The 19621-nt window shown below is 35.6% G+C and overlaps 1 non-coding gene across 1 annotated transcript; it reads left to right on the forward strand.

The window, feature by feature from the left end:
- Positions 1-16934: 16934 nt before the first annotated feature.
- LOC132315367 (small nucleolar RNA R71) lies at positions 16935-17040 on the forward strand. Its single transcript, XR_009483632.1, has one exon. It is a non-coding gene; the product is annotated as a small nucleolar RNA R71 (small nucleolar RNA).
- The last annotated feature ends 2581 nt before the right edge of the window (positions 17041-19621 follow it).

The following is a 19621-nucleotide window of genomic DNA, read 5'->3' on the forward strand; positions in this document are numbered from 1 at the left end:
ACCTCTAATTTCCTTCTCTGTATATCATCACCTAGTGCATAAAACATTCAAGATATAAGGCAAATCCACAGACACAAAATCTCAAACTGCTCACTATATAAGGCCACGTGCATGAACCAAGGCCAAAATAAATAAGCCCACAAAGTCTCCTTAGTGGGCCTACAAATATCATTATCACTATCCTTTCTTATCTTTCAAATATTCGGCAGCCACCTACATCCGATCATCAGACAACATATATACATATATGTATATAAAGTAACAAAACCAAATTTGTTTACTTAAATATCATCTTGTGGGTCCCACAAACTCATAAATTCATACATTTCTTTCATTCCCGATGTCACTACTCCCTTATCTTCATCATTCTAACATAGCACATAATACATATATATGTATAATATGCAATAAACGTCAAACCTATTAATATCATCAAATGGGACCCTCACCAAAATCACTACACAATTTCTTTATTTCTTCTCTCAATTCGGCAGCTAGGTGCATCTTTCCTTCCATCAATATATATATATATATATATATATATATATATATATATATATATATATCATGCAACAACAATTCAATTCTGACCCGTTAAATCTCAATCAGTTAAATCTTAAATTTAAAATAATTAAATAATCAACTACGACAACAAAAAAGTCATGAAATAAATATAATTTTAACTCTTAAAAATCTGGGTTATCACATTCATAGAGGCACAGGGTCCCATTATCAGAGCAATACCTACTCTCTCTTTCTCTGGTAGGAAATTGGAGCCAGAATTGCTAGTGTGACCATTTTCAAACAGGTTTTTGGAATATAAGTTTGGGGGTGCGCCTTCCAGTTCTAAGCTTCCGTTGTTGGGTCATATTTGCTACACCCATTTGGTATACTCTTTCCATTATCTGTTACTTTTTTGGTACATTAAGGACAATGCACATATTAAGTTTGGGGGTGTGTTAGCATGTTTTACATGTCGCACTTAGTTTCTATACATGTAGTATAATTTGAGAGTTTTAGCTATGATTTTGATCTTTTGAGGACTATGATACTTCAAATTTAAAAAATGCTTGACTTGAGAGTTTAATACTCATTGTATGCCTTGTGGATGCCATTTAGGAGTAAATTTTTCGAAAGATTGACATCTTGCTTGCATTTGTGGTCTACATCATCTTGATCTTGTGATTGTTTTGAGATTCACTCTACAATTCTACACTAGCACAGGCACACACTAGCATTCATTTGTGGGGTACATGCTTTGTTGATTATTGATTTGGTTATATCCCAATTGAGCTAGTAGTACTTTGAAAGCTTTCATTCTTGACAAAGGTGGATAACAAACCCTTTTCACTAAGTAGCTGGGATTCTAGCCGCATCAAGCATTGAATTTCTCACGCTGAAAGGTAGAGGGCCCAAACTGTAGGTTAAAAAAAAAAAAAAAAGTGAGGACTTCTTACCAAAGGTGAGGAGTAGGAAATGATTAGATGGAGGTTGTTTTGATTTGTAGCCTAGTTAATTTGAGCTTGTAAGTCTTTAAGGGTGTTTCAACATCTAATGCCCTAAAGCCGTCCAGTTTGGGAGTCATTGACCCAACTCTCACCTCATGAATCTTCTAGAAAGCTTAAGAGATCACTACATTGCACTATGCTTCCATCTTTGATCCTAAAAAAAAAAAAAAAAAAAAAAAAAAAAAAAAAAAAATCGAGTGAAAAGAATAAATACACCTAGTAGAATAAAACTTTAATAAAAGGTTCATTCTTGTCTTGATGATCGATACTACATTTGTGTGCTAGCTTGAGGCCGGTTGTGACCATTTATTTAGTTGGCTAAGATAACAACATATTTGATGCTGGTTCACTTAAAAAGGATTCTAGAGTTGTTTTGATTTGCATGATCATTTTCTTGATGTGTGGAGGACCATATTTGTTTGCTTGTTGTTGAAATTTTGGAGAGTTGCTTAGAGATGGTTGAAAAATTGCATACTTGAGGTAGTCTTCTCCTAATACTTGTTTTGTATGTTGGTACTTCTTTAGTGAGAAAAAGCTTAATGCTTGTGGGTATCATTTCTGGAAACCCTCACGAGACTTCACTCGTCCACTAGGGGTAACCTAGGGGTTTAAAAGGCTTGTTCCATATGCTAAATGCAACCGTGTTCCCTACAAAAGTGTCGTAATCTTTTTATTGCTTTCTAGTTCATAGTTGTATAGTTGGTCATTTCTTTCTTTTCTTTGTAGTTCATTACTAGGGACTAGTAATAGCTAAGTTTGGGGTGTGATAAGTGCTCAAATGTGATGCATTTTAGCACCTAAGTTAGGGTATTTTAGTCCATTCATCTATCTTACTTTCCCGTTTTAGTTCTAATTTGTGTTTTTGTCTATTTCAGGTCAATAAGGTTCAACAGGATAAAAAGAGCCTTTAAACTCCTTTTTGGAGTTAAGAACAAAATTTAAAAGAAGTCAGAAAAATTGCATTGTTCAAGTTTCAATCGATCAAAGGAAGCCTTAATCTATCAAAGATATCTACAATCGATCGAAAAGAAGGCAGTGCCAACTCAATGGATGAGGTTGCCAGCTGTCAAAATATCTTTGCCATGTCATCTTCGATCGATCGAAGCAAGCTTCAATCGATCGAAGACCCTACTGGCAGTGAGCTGTTTTAATTCTTGAGCGCAGCCGAACTCCACCAACTTTTGTAGCTGCGAGTTTGCACCAGTCAAAGGCTTATTTTATGACTTGTTACCTACTTAAAGAGACTTGTATTTAAATTAAATGAACCAATTTGTATAGAGCTCCTCTAGTTGTTACAAGATTAGACATAGTATTAGATATTTTCTCTCACAAGAATTAGGATTTTTGGAGGAAAGTAAAGAGGAAGAAGATAGTGCCTACATTGAAGAAAGCCCTTGAGGGTTGGATGACACCAACCATAAGTGGCTAAATCCCTCTCTTGGGGCTAGAGATTGCCCCTAGGCTTGCTTCCTAAACTTAGTACTTGTAGTTTTTGGGGATTTATGTTGTAAATAATGTTTTGACCAAGAATATATATAGAGCTTGAGTTTTTACATGATTTTTATGGATTAATTCTTCCAATTGATCTTTTATTTATATTCATATGCCTATGTATGCTAGAATGAATGATCATGTGCTTACACTAGGTTTTATGAGTTTTATACATGTCTTTGTGTGTTGGAATTATAAATCTAGTGATGGTCAAGGCATGGTTCTTAATTGATTGCTCTTGTGGTTTGTTTGATGGATTATGTTTATTTCTTGATGGATTGTGCTACCTCCTTAGCTTAATTAGTTTAATTTCCTTGTCATTAGTCTGGTTGTATTGTAGTTGCTTTAAATTCCTAGATAGGTAGACAATTCATTCTTGTTGTTTGATGATCCATGCTTATTAGTGCAAGTAGTACATTTCTCTAGATTTTTGTATTTGCATTAATTGTGGGTTTATTGAATGGTTAATGGCTTAATTTGATAAGTTATGCTACTCACTAGATTGATTAGACAATTTATGCTTAATTTGTCATCCATGCTTAGTATTTCAGTTAATAGCATACGCACTTGATTTACAACATGGAATCCCCCTAAATTGACAAATGTTAAATGTTTAGTGAAGTGGAGCTTAATGGTGAACTCTATGCCCCAAGACTTTTCTCTCATTCTCCATACCTTAATCTATAGATTATTCCTAATTTGCATGTTTTTAATTGAATCATTAGCTTAATTCAACCAACCAAACCCCTCTTTGATCATTCGACCTACTAATCCAATATTGATTTCGTAGTATCGTGCAAATCTTTTGGGATGATCCCTACTCACTCTTGCTACGTTAGTAGTAGTAGTAGTAGTGGTAGTTTTTATAAATTTAAACTTGACCAAAAAGGCTTTCTTTGAAGCGCACTATTACATTAATTTGGCATATGCAAGCGACGCTTGTCACTCATCCATCCGGAGGTGCTGGAAAAATAAGGCAACCAACCAAAGATAAGCTATAGTGTCTACCGGAGTCATAATAGCAGCTATGCCCCTGCGGGTGAGCTCAGAAAAAGACCATTGGGTCTGCTCAGACTGGGCAAATAACTCTCTATCAAATCTTTGCTCTGACTCTAATTTCCTGCCTAAGAAGTAGGGATTAGGCACTGCCCTGACAATAGGGCCCTGCGCATCCATAAAAGATGGCCCTGAAGAAGACGCCGATGCAAATGCAGCAGCCTCAGCCTCAGATGAAGAAGATTCCTCCTCTAGAGATGGAGGAGGCTGTGTAGCTTTGGCTACTCTCTTTTGGGTAAGAGTCTTTTGCCTACGCTGTATTTGCAAAAGCAACAAATATTAATCAGTGCACAGGTATAGAATGAGGTAAGTATCTGATAAGAAAACATAAAGCATATCTGAATCAAGTAGAAATAGAAAAAAGACATATAAGAACATGTTTGCGCAAGAAGTGATCAAGATAGCTTCAAGAATATCATTCAAACCATTTTTCAACATTTTGGAATTCAAACATGCTTCAACAACACAAGAATAGATCATGGCACGATAAACAATCTCAGATATGCAAAACAATGCAATGATAGCATAGAAGGCAGAAAAATCACGGTTGAAAGCATTTAAACAAGAATGAGATCAAAATGTCAAGTATAGGATGTGATGTGCATAAAGTATGCAACGTGCGTTCATAAACCTAAAACTTAAGAAGATTCTGCAATTTCACAGCAAGTAGAGCCTAAAATGACATCATATCAATTCCTAAGCAAGAATGACAACAAATTCAACATTTAAGACCAATGGAGCAAGCAAGGTGACATGGAGAAAATGATCATGGCAAATGTCAACCTAGAATTCAAGAAGCATGTATATTATGAAATAAAGACAAAGTGAAATGCACGGTTGCAAAACATATCAATCATAGGCATGTTATGATACACAAGTTCAAAGATGATCCTGGACATGGTATGCAACCATATAGCATGTATAAGAATAATGCACAAAAATCAAAGTCAAATTCCAATCACAGAAATATCCTGTACTCCATTTTCAACAAAATCAACAACCTATGATTACTCATGGCTCGTGACCCCCTCTAAGCAATATAAAAGCAGAAAATTGATCGCTTATGGCTCGCGACCCCCTTTAAAGTTTAAATGAAGCAAAGAATGGTAAAGAATGAGAATAACAAGAAACTTACCCCTTTTGGATCAGAATCATGACCTGCAAAGAACCTCGGTCTCAAGCCCTTACATGCTTTTAAAAAATGGATCACAAGTATATATAATCAAGCAAATGGCATTTTAAAGAACAACCTTCCAAGTTCAAATCAACATACCCCCAAACTTATTTCAATTGACATTTTTAAATTCAAATTAAACTCACAAGTGGTTACTAAGGCCAAATAACAACAATGATATCCATGATATGCATATTGAACTTATCCAAAGATCAATGTATGATATTGCAACAAGAATTTATTCAAAAGGGCACACAAACTTTCAAAACCATCAATGTGACAAAAATGTGTGCAAAATGTATATATACAAGCAACAAGTTGCAATTATTCCAAAATGTACAACAATTATTCAAAGAATATCACATTTGACAATTTTTAAGCTTAATGCAACATTTGAAACATTTGACTTCAAAAAGTTTGGTTTAGAATGGTAATTCAACACATTTTGCAAGAAAAGTTCAAGTTCATGACAACTTAGCTCAAAAGATAACAAACTTATGCCCCCTCATGGCAAACATCAAGAATGGAGTACAAATATGCTTAATGGCACTTCGAACATGCATTTGGAAGGAAATAAAACAAATGGAACAAAGTTCAACTCATTGAAGGGCATTTTGGCCAACTTCAAAAAATTTCAACACTTTTGGGTTAAATTTGGAATTTTTGAAAATTTTGGGGCCTAAATCATTCACATGCATGGGAGATAAGCATCATAACAAGAATCATGCATTGAATATTCAACACTTGAAGGAATTAAGAAACTCAACTTCATATTTCAAAAACAAAGTTCAAAAATCCATTTTCAAGTTTTGACACCCAACAATTATTCACAAATGAAATTTCCAACATTTCTAGAAGATTTTGCCAACATAAGCACCTTAACCATGAGCATTAATCAATTTAAGTTCAAAAACTTGCAAAAAGTTCCATTTAAATTCACACTTATGCATTTAGACTTGACTTCACATTTTCAAGACTTAAAATCACAAGTTTCAACCTCAAGTCATAATATTCATGCATTTCAACAACTTAAAACAAACATCCTTGGATTTTTAGACTTTGAACAACAATTGAAATAGAATGGGAGCATGCTCACAACTTTTCAATTCAAAAATGCACATCAAACAAGTTTTCAATAAATCTTTCAAGTTCAGAACAATTTTATTTCTAATTCAAATGTTCAACTTCCATTTCCAAATTGCATTTTTATCAATTCATGCTCCGTAAAGAAACTTCGACAATAACTCACAATTTCACCTTTCAAAATTTAAATTTCAACTTTCCATTTTTAATAATCAACTCAACTCAAAAATTTACTTCAAAGTCCTTCCCAATTCCCATTTTTCAATTCAAACTTCAAACTTAACAATCCAATTCTTTTCTATCAAATCCCATTTTAAAATTGAAAATTAAAACACAAGGTTCACATTTTAATTCTAATTTTAAATTCAAACTTTCAAGTCTACTTTCCAATTTTCATATTTCAACTCCACAAAATAACCAAATTACATGTAGAGATTTAGAAACAAAGCACAAGTATATTGTGATGGCCATGGTTTTTAGGCCAGCGCGTCCTGTGATGAATCGAACATACATCCGATAACGAATCCAGAATGCGGAAGCAAGAAACAAGACAATGGTCTCCCAAGGCACAGCACACCACTAAGACACTTTGATGACCTTCTATGAGGTCGTGGAACTCAATGAGAACTTCCGTGAAAGCAAAAGATCAAAAAAATAACAATTAAGCCCCCAGGGGCAAAATAGTCTTTTCTGAAACTATGGATTCAGGTGCCACTGAGCACACCGCTGGAAAGATAATGAAAAACTAATCAAGATGGACTCAAGAATCATATGATTCGGAGTCCAAACGAAGGAGAAATGGCAAGACAAAGAAAAACAAACACTTAAGGCTAAAAGGGTAAACTGGTACTTATCCAGGAAGATCCGGGTACAACTGAGCACATCGTTGGAAAGACAGCGAAAAATTAGTCAAGTTCAAAAAAAAATTTCACTCAATTTGGAGTCCGGACGAGGGAGAAACATGGGTTTGAAGTTGAGATGTCACGGCGGCCCAACGAAGGCCATGGTAGCCCCATGCGCGCCCGGCGCCCAATGGCATGCACATGCTGATAACAAGAAGAAAAAAAATTTGAGTTTCCAAAACTGAGACTTGAAACGGAGTCCGAAACGAGTTTTTCTAGAAAAACATGAAGAAGAAACCCTACCTAAAATCAAGTTTCCTAGCCAACTACGTGAAAGGAAACGAAAAACCACAACGTGAAATACCCGAAATACCCCTAGATCAGAAGAGGTCAAAAGGGCCCAAAAAGATGCTACAGTGACTGTCCACATCTGAGATCAAATACGGGCTACCAAACGAATTTTTTTGGAAAAACACGAAGAAGAAACCCCTCTTGAAATCAAATTTTCTACCCAGCAATGTGAGAGAAAATAAAAAAAAACTCGCTGTAAAATGCCCAAAATGCCCCCCATGAAATCTGGTCATGAGGGTTAAAAAGCTACTAAAATACAAAACTGAAAGCTAAACTTTGCGAGGGATTTCCGGTACCAAGATGAATTTTTTTGAAAAAACACAAAGACCCCCCCCTCCCCCCAAAAATCACATTTTCTAAGTGACCGTATTAAGACCGGAACTTATTTCTCGAAGAAAAACCCCAAAATGCCCTAAAATCATATTATACAATAAAAATGCAAAATGAATCCATAGGAGGCTCAAATCACCAAGGATGAGGTTTTTCTTGAAAATGATCATGCATGCAAACGTAACTTACCTATTTGGACGTGCTACAATGATCCACGGCTTAAAAATACCGCCGATGCAAAATCCAACCTCCCAACGGCCAAAAAGGTGAAAATAAACACGAAATGGGAAATTTGAAAACCAAAATTAACAAATGATTTCAAATTACTGTTTGGCCCTTGGCCACACTTTGAACATGATTAATGAGACCGTATGGAAGAAAAAAAATGGAATTCCACAACCTGATGCAATCATGGTGAAACAATGACTTGTAATTTTTTAAGGTTTCATAACATTTCGTGAAATCAAGAATTACATAAGATGCAATATATATGTCATTGGCCTCCAGCCTCATCTCATACAAGTTAAACACGTTACAAAAGGTGTACTTATGTACATATTACATATATGGAATCAAAGATACAAGTTTTGACATATAAGGCTACAAAATGACATTTCATGCTAACATTTGTATGAAATGGAAATTTAAAAGCTACAAGTCATCCAAGGAATGATGAGCATCATGAACCAAGCCTTCGTACCTGAAAAAAATCCCCAGTAACTTCGGGGTGAGTAACATAAAGCTACTCGTAAGAAATGAGCATGCATCGACCTAGCATTTTACAAAATTATCACCTTAAGGTGAAACAAGTCAAAAAGGCGCATGCCACCTAACATCTATGTCAAGATGAGGCTCAGGGAGCATTCTAAGCTACCTTAGATCATTTCTAGCATAAATCACATCATTCATGCAATTTAAACAAAATAGAAGCATGTTATACAAAGCAACAAGATATAGATTCTCAAAGTCCTCAACTTGAAATCTAAAACACGAGAACAACTAAAGTGGATCATGCCACCTAACGTCTATGTTCTAAATGAATCTATAGGATTGTTCCTAAGCTACATTTGAACATCAAAAAATAAATCACAATATCGATGTAATTTAACTAACATTAGAACTTCCAATACAACGCATAAAGCATGATTTCTCAAAGTTAACATCTTGAAACTCAAAATGGGTAATCAATTAAAAGACAACAAGTTACGATATCATCTAGTTATCAACTTGAAATAAAATGCAAAATTAAACAAAGTGGATACTTGGACATCACGCCAGATCAGATGGACACCATAGTTACTTTAGGGTTACTAGCCCATGGGTAACCTCCCTATATGCGCACTAGACTATAGAGGGACAATCCCCCGTACTAGAATGATGTCCTAGTTGTAGTCAAACAACGACATCCCCAAGTTTCCAAAATCAACAAGTTGTGCAACAACGTATATATCAATAGGAATATACAAGATAATCAACTATCTACCAAGCACAACCAAATTTAGAAACACATACAATACATGCACTAAGTGAGGATATAGAGAAAGCAATATTTGAGAATTGAGATAGAAATTAGAGGAAAGACAGTGAGGTTCGAGATTTCACAGAGGGGCGAAAATTCAATGCTCAGATGATCCAGTAATGATTATTTCTTTTACAGTGTAGGGATTTTTATACCTTGAATCATTTGGGGTGATTTTTATCTCAAATATTTTGTGAATGTTATCTTGTTAAAATTGCTTATATGTATTTTGTTTAAAGCATATACATATATTTTTTGAGACAGATTTTCATGAAACCCCTTTAAAATTCTTGTTATGGTTTTCCTACTGGGACTTCCCCTGTCTCACCCTCCTATAGTTTCAGGTACTGAGGATGAAGTTGGATTTCTAGTTTCGGGCTTAGATGGAAGAGATGGTGTTGAGGATGTATTTTTATTTATTTTAGTGATGTTGTATTTTTATGTTGAGGAAATCTAAGTTGAATATCATCATGAGAATTAAATCTTAAATATAGAAAATAATTAAATTAAATTCTAGATTATGAGCAAAAACATGCATACAAGTTGTACAAGTATCAATAGCATGCAAGACAACAAAAATAATAACCTATAACACCCCCTACCTCCATTTGAGATGAAAATCTCAAATCCCCACCGAAAGAAAAGTACTCCGAATCCGACGATACTCCTAGGTTATGTCGGGGACAACATAGTGAACATTAAACTCCAAAGAAGACATACCAAAATCCAAACTTGACCTTAAACCCGAACTCAAAAAATAGCCAAAAATGGATTCTAATAAGGGGAAAGATGCGCGTAGTCAAGACAAGCATAAAACACGAAGGCACTATGACTTTTTAACAAAAGGAAGGAGGTTTAATTGAAAGAAGAAGGGTGGCATGCTCTTTAACATACTTTAATTTTGGAGCATTTGGATGAGTATGAAAATTTAGAGATTTTTATTAAAAGGATTAATTAAAATCTATTTAAAGCTTTCATTGGTTTAATTAAGTTTTTAACTTGATATTGATGATGACTAGGACATGTATACTAGCATATATTAATTTGGGACCATTTGAAGTTGCTTTAGAAGTTAGAGATTTAATTATCATGATTTAATTAAATTCTACTTTGTTGTTCCATTGGCCTAATTAAGATTTTGAATGGATGTATGTAATGACCATGCAATGTTGTTCAACATGTGTTAATTATGGGTCATTTGATTGAGATTTGAAACTTAGAGAAATTAATTAGTTTATTTAATTAATTTCTGTTTCTATAACGTTAATAATTTAATCATGTGTTTAACATTAGTTATATGTTTAAATCATAATTTTGGACTTGTACTATATTCATGAGTTTATGTTTTCAATGTTTAAATATATTGTTATAGCGTGTAACGAATCGCACACTGAAGATTCGACATTTGTCATGCCATAGTAGTTGTGGACTTAGTGCATGTATTGTATGTGTTTCCAAATTTGATTGTGCTTGGTATATAGTTGATTATCTTGTATATTCCTATTGATATATACGTTGTTGCATAACTTATTGATTTTGGAAACTTGGGGATGTCGTTGTTTAACTACGGCTAGGACATGGTTCTAGTATGGGGGGATTATCCCTCTATACTCTAATGCGCACATAGGGAGGTTACCTATGGACTAGTAACCCTAAAGTAACTATGGTGTCGGTCTGATCCGGCGTAATGTCCAAGTATCCACTTTTTTTTATTTCGCATTTTATTTCAAGTTGATAACTAGATGATATTATAACTTGTTGTCTTTTAATTGATTTCCCATTTTGAGTTTCAAGATATTAACTTTGAAAAATCATGCTTTATGCGTTGTATTGAAAATTCCAATGTTGGTTAAATTGCATCGATATTGTGATTTATGTTTTGATGTTCAAATGTAGTTTAGGTACAATCCTATAGATTCATTTAGAACATAAACGTTAGGTGGTATGATCCACTTTAGTTGTTTTCGTGTTTTAGATTTTAAGTTGAGGACTTTGAGAATCTATATCTTGTTGCTTTGTATAACATGTTGCTGTGTTATTTAAATTACATGAATGATGTGATTTATGCTAGAAATGATCTAAGGTAGCTTAGGATGCTCCCTGAGTCTCATCTTGACATAGATGTTAGGTGGCATGCGCCCCTTTGACTTGTTTCACCTTAAGGTGATAATTTTACAAAATGCTAGGTCGATGCATGCTCATTTCCTATGAGTAGCTTTATGTTACTCACCCTGAAGTTACTAAGGATTTGTTTCAGGTATGAAGGCTTGGTTCATGATGCTCATCATTCCTTGGATGACTTGTAGCTTTTAAATTTCCATTTCATGCAAATGTTAGCATGAAATGTCATTTTGTAGCCTTATATGTCAAAACTTGTATCTTTGATTCCATATATGTAATGTGTACATAAGTACACCTTTTGTAATGTATTTGACTTGTATGAAATGAGGCCGGAGGCCAATGACATTTATATTGCATCTTATGTAATTCTTGATTTCATGAAATGTTATGAAAACCTTGAAAAATCACAAGTCATTGTTTCACCATGGTTGCATCGGGTGTGGGAATTCTATTTTTTTTCTTCCATAGGGTCTCATTAATCATGTTCGAAGTGTGGCCAAGGGCCAAATGGTAATTTGAAATCATTTGTTAATTTTGGTTTTCAAATTTCTCATTTCGTGTTCATTTTCGCCTTTTTGGCCGTTGGGAGATCGGATTTTGCATCGGCGGTATTTTTAAGCTGTGGACCATTGTAGCACGTCCAAATACGTAAGTTACATTTACGTGCATGATTGTTTTCAAGAAAAACCTCATCCTTGGTGATTTGAGCATCCTATGGACTTATTTTGCATTTTTTATTGTATAATCTAATTTTAAGGCATTTTGGGGTTTTCCTTCCAGAAATAAATTCCGGTCTTGACATGGTCACTTAGAAAACGTGATTTTGGAGGGGGGGGGGGTTTCTTCTTTGTGTTTTTCCAGAAAATGTCATCTTGGTACCGGAAATCCCTCGCAAAGTTCAGCTTTCTGTTTTGTATTTTAGTAGTTTTTTAACCCTCATGACCAGATTTTATGGAGGGGCATTTTGGGCATTTTACAGCGAGTTTTTTTTCCTTTTCTCTCATGTTGCTAGGTAGAAAATTTGATTCCGGGAGGGGTTTCTTCTTTGTGTTTTTCCAAAAAAAATCGTTTCGTAGCCTGTTTTTTATCTCAAATGTGGACAGTCACTGTAACATCTTTTTGGGCCCTCTTGACCTCTTCTGATCTAGGGGCATTTCAGGTATTTCACATTGTGTTTTTCTTGTTTCCTTCCACGCTGTCGGGTAGGAATTTTGATTTTAGGTGGGGTTTCTTCTTCGTGTTTTTCCAGAAAAACTCGTTCCGGACTCCATTTTAAGTCTCAGTTCTAGAAACTCACATTTTTTTTTTCTTGCTGTCAGTATATGCATGCCCTTGGACGCCGCATGGGGCACCGGTGGGCGCGCGCATGGGCGCCGGGCGGGCATGGAGCTGCCATGGCCTTTGTTGGGCCACCGTGACGTCTCAACTTCAAACCCATGTTTCTCCCTTGTCCGGACTCCAAATCGAGTGAACTTTTTTTTTGAACTTGACTAATTTTTCGCTGTCTTTCCAACGGTGTGCTCGGTTGAACCCGAATCTTCATGGATAATTACCAGTTTACCCTTTTAGCCTTAAGTGTTTGTTTTTCTTCGTCTTACCATTTCTCCTTCGTTCGGACTCCGAATCATGTGATTCTTGAGTCCATCTTGATTAGTTTTTCGTTGTCTTTCCAGCGGTGTGCTCAGTGGCACCTGAATCCATAGTTTTATAAATGACTATTTTGCCCCTAGGGGCTTAATTGTTATTTTTCCTATCTTTTGTTTTCACATAAGTTCTCATTGAGTTCCACGACCTCATGGAAGGTCATCAAAGTGTCATAGAGGTATGTTGTGCCTTGGGAGACCGTTGTCTTGTTTCTTGCTTCTGCATTCTGGATTCGTTATCGAATCTACGTTCAGTTCATCACATGACGCGCTGGCCTAAAAACCAGGGCCGTCACATAGATGTTTCTAAAAATTTCAACATTAGTTCCTCTCAAATGATATATATGGAGCAAAATATTTTTTCAACAAAGTCCAACATAGCATGCATATATATAATCAAAATCAAGTTCTAAACATCCATACATCAACCATTTTAAATCCCATACTCCATTCAACACAATAAAGGGACATAGCCCATAATTCTGCCCAACTCCACAACAACATCACAAACTCCATACATTCAATTTTTGCCCAATCCTCCATTAAACAACATCACAGTGCATAAGTAAATTCCAAAGTCCCTTTCAGTCAAAGTTCAATTCATGTATATTACTTTTTTAATAATAATTTTTTTAAAAATTTCCAAATGTTTTTGTATTTTCAATTTTAGATTTCCAGAATTAAACACAAATATAAACAAACATATATACATAGATAAAATAAAATAAAATGGAAATTATGAAAAATAAAAATTGAAAACAAAAATAATTCAAAATTGAGAACATACCCAAATCAAACTAGAGGAGATGAATCATTGAGAGAAAGAGGAAGATTCTTCAAAAATTCCGGCCAACCGTGACCGGAGAAGATGGAAGGTCGCCGGAAATTCTACCGGCAATGGTTGAAAGATCTCCTTAGCCTTTAGTTGGAGACAAGAAATAGAAAGATTAACAACCGAGAGAGAGAATGGAGATGGGGAGCTCGGCTGTTTCAGCCAAGAGCTTCGCCAGATTTAATGGAGAAACCACGGCGGTGGCTTTCGATTGAGAGAAGGCGCGCCGGCGTTGCGGCGGCTTCCTTAGATGTTACCAGACTGAGAATAGAGAGGTGAGAGGTGGATGGTGGTGGTTTCGGTGATGTAGAGAAAAGGGAAGAGATGGAGTCAGGAAGAGAGAAAGAGAGAGTGATAGAGGAAGAGAGAGAATGAGAAGAAAGAAAAAGAAGGAAAAAGGGAAAGATAAAAAGGAGAGAGGAGAGAGAAAGAAAGATAAAAAAAAAAAAAAAAAATTAGGGTTGGGAGGCCAACGGTTAAAGCAATTTTCTCAGAATTTGAAAATACGTCATTTCGATCAATCGAATACTTACCTCAATCCATCAAAAGTGAGAATTAAAAGAATTGTACCTTGTGCTCGATCGATCAAAATGATGCCTCGATCGATCGAAACAGTTTCGATTGATCAACTAGAAGATGAAAAGGTTTGATTTAAGGGCTTCGCTTGATTGAATGGTACCTCGATAGATCAAAAGTGGGAGATCCCGAGAGCTGTTTTCAAGGCAAAATGGGCTCAGCAGAATTCGATTGATCAAAATAAGTCTTCAATCGATCGTGGATAACACTGAAAAGTGCAGAAAATGCTTAAAACTACTCAGAAACTCGAATGATCAACTCAAAACATATCTAGACGACGCAAAAGATACCAAAAGAAGAAATGAGGGAGGAATAGGGTTGGAAAACTCTACGAAAGACTAGTGTTTAACGTCTCTAACAAGATGTTGGGCTTTTTTAGCCCAGATCAAAAATTTTGTTAAACATCCCCTTCTCAATGGGGTGAAATGAACTTTGAACCCCACCCAACGAATCATTCCCTATGGAAATTGTTGGATTTGGATCAAGCATGCTTAACGGATTTTGGTCAAAAATATTTTTGGGCTTCCATGCCCTTTCAACATTGGAGTTCAAAACGACATCTTTTGAAGATACATTTGAAGCTAAAACATTTGATTTGTCAACAAGAGAAGATAACTTAATTTTTTTAACTTCTCTTTCAAAACTTTTTTCTACAACAAGAATCTCTTCATACTTGTCCATTGAATTAGGGGTTGGATTAAATATGTTCAACTTCACCTTCATATGGCCAAAAGAAATCTTTATTTTCCCTGTCCTACAATTAATGTTGGCATTGGTGGTAGCCAAGAAAGGACGGCCAAGGATAACAGGGATTGGCAACCAGCTCTGTGTTAACATCCTCAATTATACCCTGGGGCTTTTTGATAGATCGGGTTAGTTGCAAAACTACCGACGTTGGCTTTAAGTCGCCCAAACCTAATTGACCATATACTGAGTATGGAAGAAGATTCTTGCTTGCCCCAAAATCCAAAAAAGCCCGATTAACGACATGGTCACCTATGGTGCAAGATGAAGTAGGTGAACCAGGGTTTTTGAACTTGGGAAAAGTGTTGTGTTACAAAATTGAGCTAACTAGCTCCATGAAAACAACTTTATTTGGTGCTTGGCTCTTGTTCTTTCACTTTAGAGTGCATAAATCTTTTAAAAATTTTGCATAGGCCAGAATTTGTCTAATGGCATCTAAGAGAGGAAGATTTATTTTGACTTGCCAAAACACATCAATTATTTCTTTCACCTTGCTTTATTGCCTTTCAAAAGATGTGGACGCTTTTAAAGCATCCGAAAATGGAGCATTTGGCTCAAAAGATTTTTCAAAAACATTTGGTGATGAATTCTCAACAATAGGGTCCTTTTTACAAAGTGAAAGAGGAATAGGATGTGAAATGAGACGGGTGTCAACGCTAGGTTGCATCGATTCACTTCCTTCATTATAATCATTAACTTGATTATCAATCACCCTTCCACTTCTCAAAGTGGTCACCGCATTAACTTGCTCAAGTGAAGGACCTTCCGGTTGGGAAGTTGTCTCCACTACGAATTTTTGCTTAGGTGCAGGATTAAGAGGCATTTTTCTTTTTTCTCTTGCATTCAATGTGCTAGCTATTTACCCTACTTAGGTTTCTAGCTTGGCAATTGATTGTAAGTGAGAATGAAGCAATTGAGTGTTGGCCTCCAAAGTTCTAAAGCCGATAAAACTTTTTCCTCAAAAGTGGGACTTCTAGGATGACTTTGAGGATAAGATGGTTAATTGGGACCTTGAGAATTTAAAAATTAATTCACATTGGTAGCTTGATAAGGCGAACGATAGCCTTGAGAATTATGACCTTGCAAGTGTAGGGGAACATACTTCCCTTGAAAACCACCTTGGGGAGGATTTGACCCTTCCCCTTGGCTTTTCCAAGAAAAATTGGGGTGATTTCTCCACCCAGGATTATAATGATTTTCCATAAGGATTATTCCCTCGATTCACAAATACGGCATTGACTTGTACATGATGCTCACTATACACATGTCCATGGGGACAATTGGAAGTAGTATGTAGCACACTTGAATATGTTATGCAAGACTTACTAGAATGATAATGATGAGGGGAGGAAGACACTTGATGAGCTGAATTTTGATTAATAAAAAATTGATCAAACCTTTGAGTTAAAGACTTTACCTCAATAACTATGTCACTAGAATTCTCCACTTGATATAAGCTCGAATTCTTCCTTCCTCCTACGGAATTTCTACCATTTCTAGAGGACAATGATCGATGCATTGAGTTTTCACTCATGTTTTCATACAATCTCCAAACAACATCCTCATGCTTATCCAAATAAGACCCTCCTACTGAAGCATCAACCATGCCTTTATGGGTGTTCGACAAACTTTCATAGAAATGTTGGAAAATTTGGCATTTAGGAATGTCGTGATGAGGACATTTCCTAAGTAAGTCATTCAATTGTTCCCATGCCTCATGTAACATCTCCCCATCCCCTTATGAAAACTCAGGAATAGAAGTTCGCATGCCATTGGTTTTGAAAATGGGATAATATTTCCTCAAAAACTCTTGTTGCATTTCTGCCCAAGAAGTTATGGAAAGAGGTCTCAAATTATTAAACCAATACTTTGATTTGTCTTTTAGGGTAAATGGAAAGAGTTTAAGCCTTAATACCTCTTCTGGCATGTCTGTATAACGCACGGTGGAATAAACTTTAAGAAATTCATCTAAATGCTTGTATGGTTCCTCATTGGTTAGCCCAAAATAGTTTGGGAGCATTTGGATGGTTTGTGGTTTAATTTCATAATGATGTGCTCTAAATGGAGGAAGACGAATGCATGTGGGTGCATTATATTCATTAGGCACATAGTGATCTTTTAAAGCAATGGGAGCATTTGTAATTGGTGGCTTTACATAAGCTCCATTATTAGCTTGGACAATGAGTGGTGGAGGTGGCACAAAAAGTGGCCTTGGCATTCCCAATGGAACTTGGCCTTAAGGTTGAGGAGCAAGAGGTCTAGGCATATTAAGAGGAATGTGCATATTATCATGTTGTTGCACAATAGGATGAACATGCCTCGTTGGTCTACATAACCAAGGTCTTCAATATGATCGTCCATTGATACAATGGATTCACTTGAATTACCCCTACCCCTTGGATTACGCACAATTGACTCGAGATTAAGATTCAAAGGAACAATAGGGTGGTTTAAAGACCTACGACCATGCATGCACAAAATAAGTCAATGTAAACAACAAACACAACAAAGGGCAAATACACTTCTCCTCCACAACACAATAACTTCTCCTTCACCATAACAAATCAATTAACAAACCTAAACATATATTGTTCCCATACTCCCATGTCTTTCAACAATACAAGAAATTAAGTTGCCTCCATACGGGCCGATGATCAGCAATAAAATAAAATTGCCTCCACCCAGGCCGATGATTAATTAAGCAAGAGGAGTTTAGAAACGCTCACAAAGGTTCTTAAGCAATTTTAAGAATTTTCAAGCCATTTTTGCTTTGCTTTTGCAATTTAAATTTTTTATACTTAGCTTATTTTCTTTTTAAGCTTGCTTTGAGGCTCCCTTAGCTTATTTCTCTTTTGCTCCAAGTACCTAATCAAAGAGTAACAAAGTGAAAAACAAAATAAAATAAAATAAAAACAAGGATCAAAAGAGTACTAATTCCGATTCAATTCCTAATACAGCGTTGCTAATCCCTGGCAACAGTGCCAAAATTTGACGGGTTGTTTTGTGGTGTCGTCACTCACATATGCCAAATTATGTGAGTGTGATTAAAGAAAAGCCTTTTTGGTCAAATTTAAATTTATAAAAACCACTATACTATTACTACTAACGTAGCAAGAGTGAATAGGGATTGTCCCAAGGGATTTGTAAGGTATTACGAAATCGAATTTGGATTAGTAAGTCGAATGATCAAAGAGAGTTTTAGTTGGTTAAATTAAGCTAATTATTTAATTAAAAACATGCAAATTAAAGATCAATCTAAAGATTAAGGTGTAGAGAATGAGAGAGAAGTCTTGGGGCATAGAGTTCACCACTAAGCTTCACCTAACTAAACATTTAGCATTTGTCAATTTAGGGGGATTCCATGTTGTAAATTAAGCGTGTGTTCCATTAATTGAATTACCAAGCATGGATGGCAAAATAAGCATACATTGTCTAATCAATCTAGTGAGTAGCACAACCTATCAAATTAAGCCATTAACCATTCAATAAACCCATAATTAATACACACACAAAAATCTAGAGAAATGTACTACTTGCATTCATAAGCATGGATCATCAAACAACAAGTATGGATTGTCTACCTATCTAGGAATTTAAAGCAACTTCACTACAATTACATTAATGACAAGGAAATTAAACTAATTAAGCTAATGAGGTAGCACAATCCATCAAGAAATAAGAATAATCCATCAAATAAACCACAAGAATAATCAATTAAGCACCATGCCTTGACCATCACTAGATTTATAATTCCAACACACATAGACATATATTAAACTCATAAAATAAAGTGTAAGCACATGACCATTCATTCTAACATACATAGACATATAAATAGAAATAAAAGATCAATTGGAAGAATTAATCTATACAAATCATGTAAAAACACAAAATTTATATAATTATAGGTCAAAACATCAATTACAACTAAAATCCCCAAAAATTACAAAGTTCTAAAGTTTAGGAGGCAAGCCTAGGGGTTATCTCTAGCCCTAAGAGAAGGATTTAGCCACTCATAGTTGTTGTCATCCAACCCTCAAGGGCTTTTTTAATGTAGGCATCATCTTCTTCATCTTTGCTTTGCTCCCAAAAACCCTAGTCTAGAGAAAGAAACTTTACTAATTGAATACAAAAGTGTGTAACTAAAGTTGGAACAAAAACTTGGAACCCTATACAATTGGTTCAATTACATTTAAATACTAGATCCCTTAAGTGGTCGCCAAGTTAGAAATTATCCTTTGATTGGTGCAAATCTCGCAGCTACAAAATTTGGTGGAGTTCGGGTGCGCTTGGGAATAAAACAGCTCACTGCCAGCAGTATCTTCGATCGATTGAAGCTGGCGTGGCATAA

This window comes from Cornus florida, unplaced genomic scaffold (assembly GCF_030987335.1).
Source record: "Cornus florida cultivar Cherokee Brave unplaced genomic scaffold, ASM3098733v1 CherokeeBrave_3.0.0_Hap2_Chr06, whole genome shotgun sequence".
In the NCBI taxonomy this organism is placed as follows: Eukaryota; Viridiplantae; Streptophyta; class Magnoliopsida; order Cornales; family Cornaceae; genus Cornus; species Cornus florida.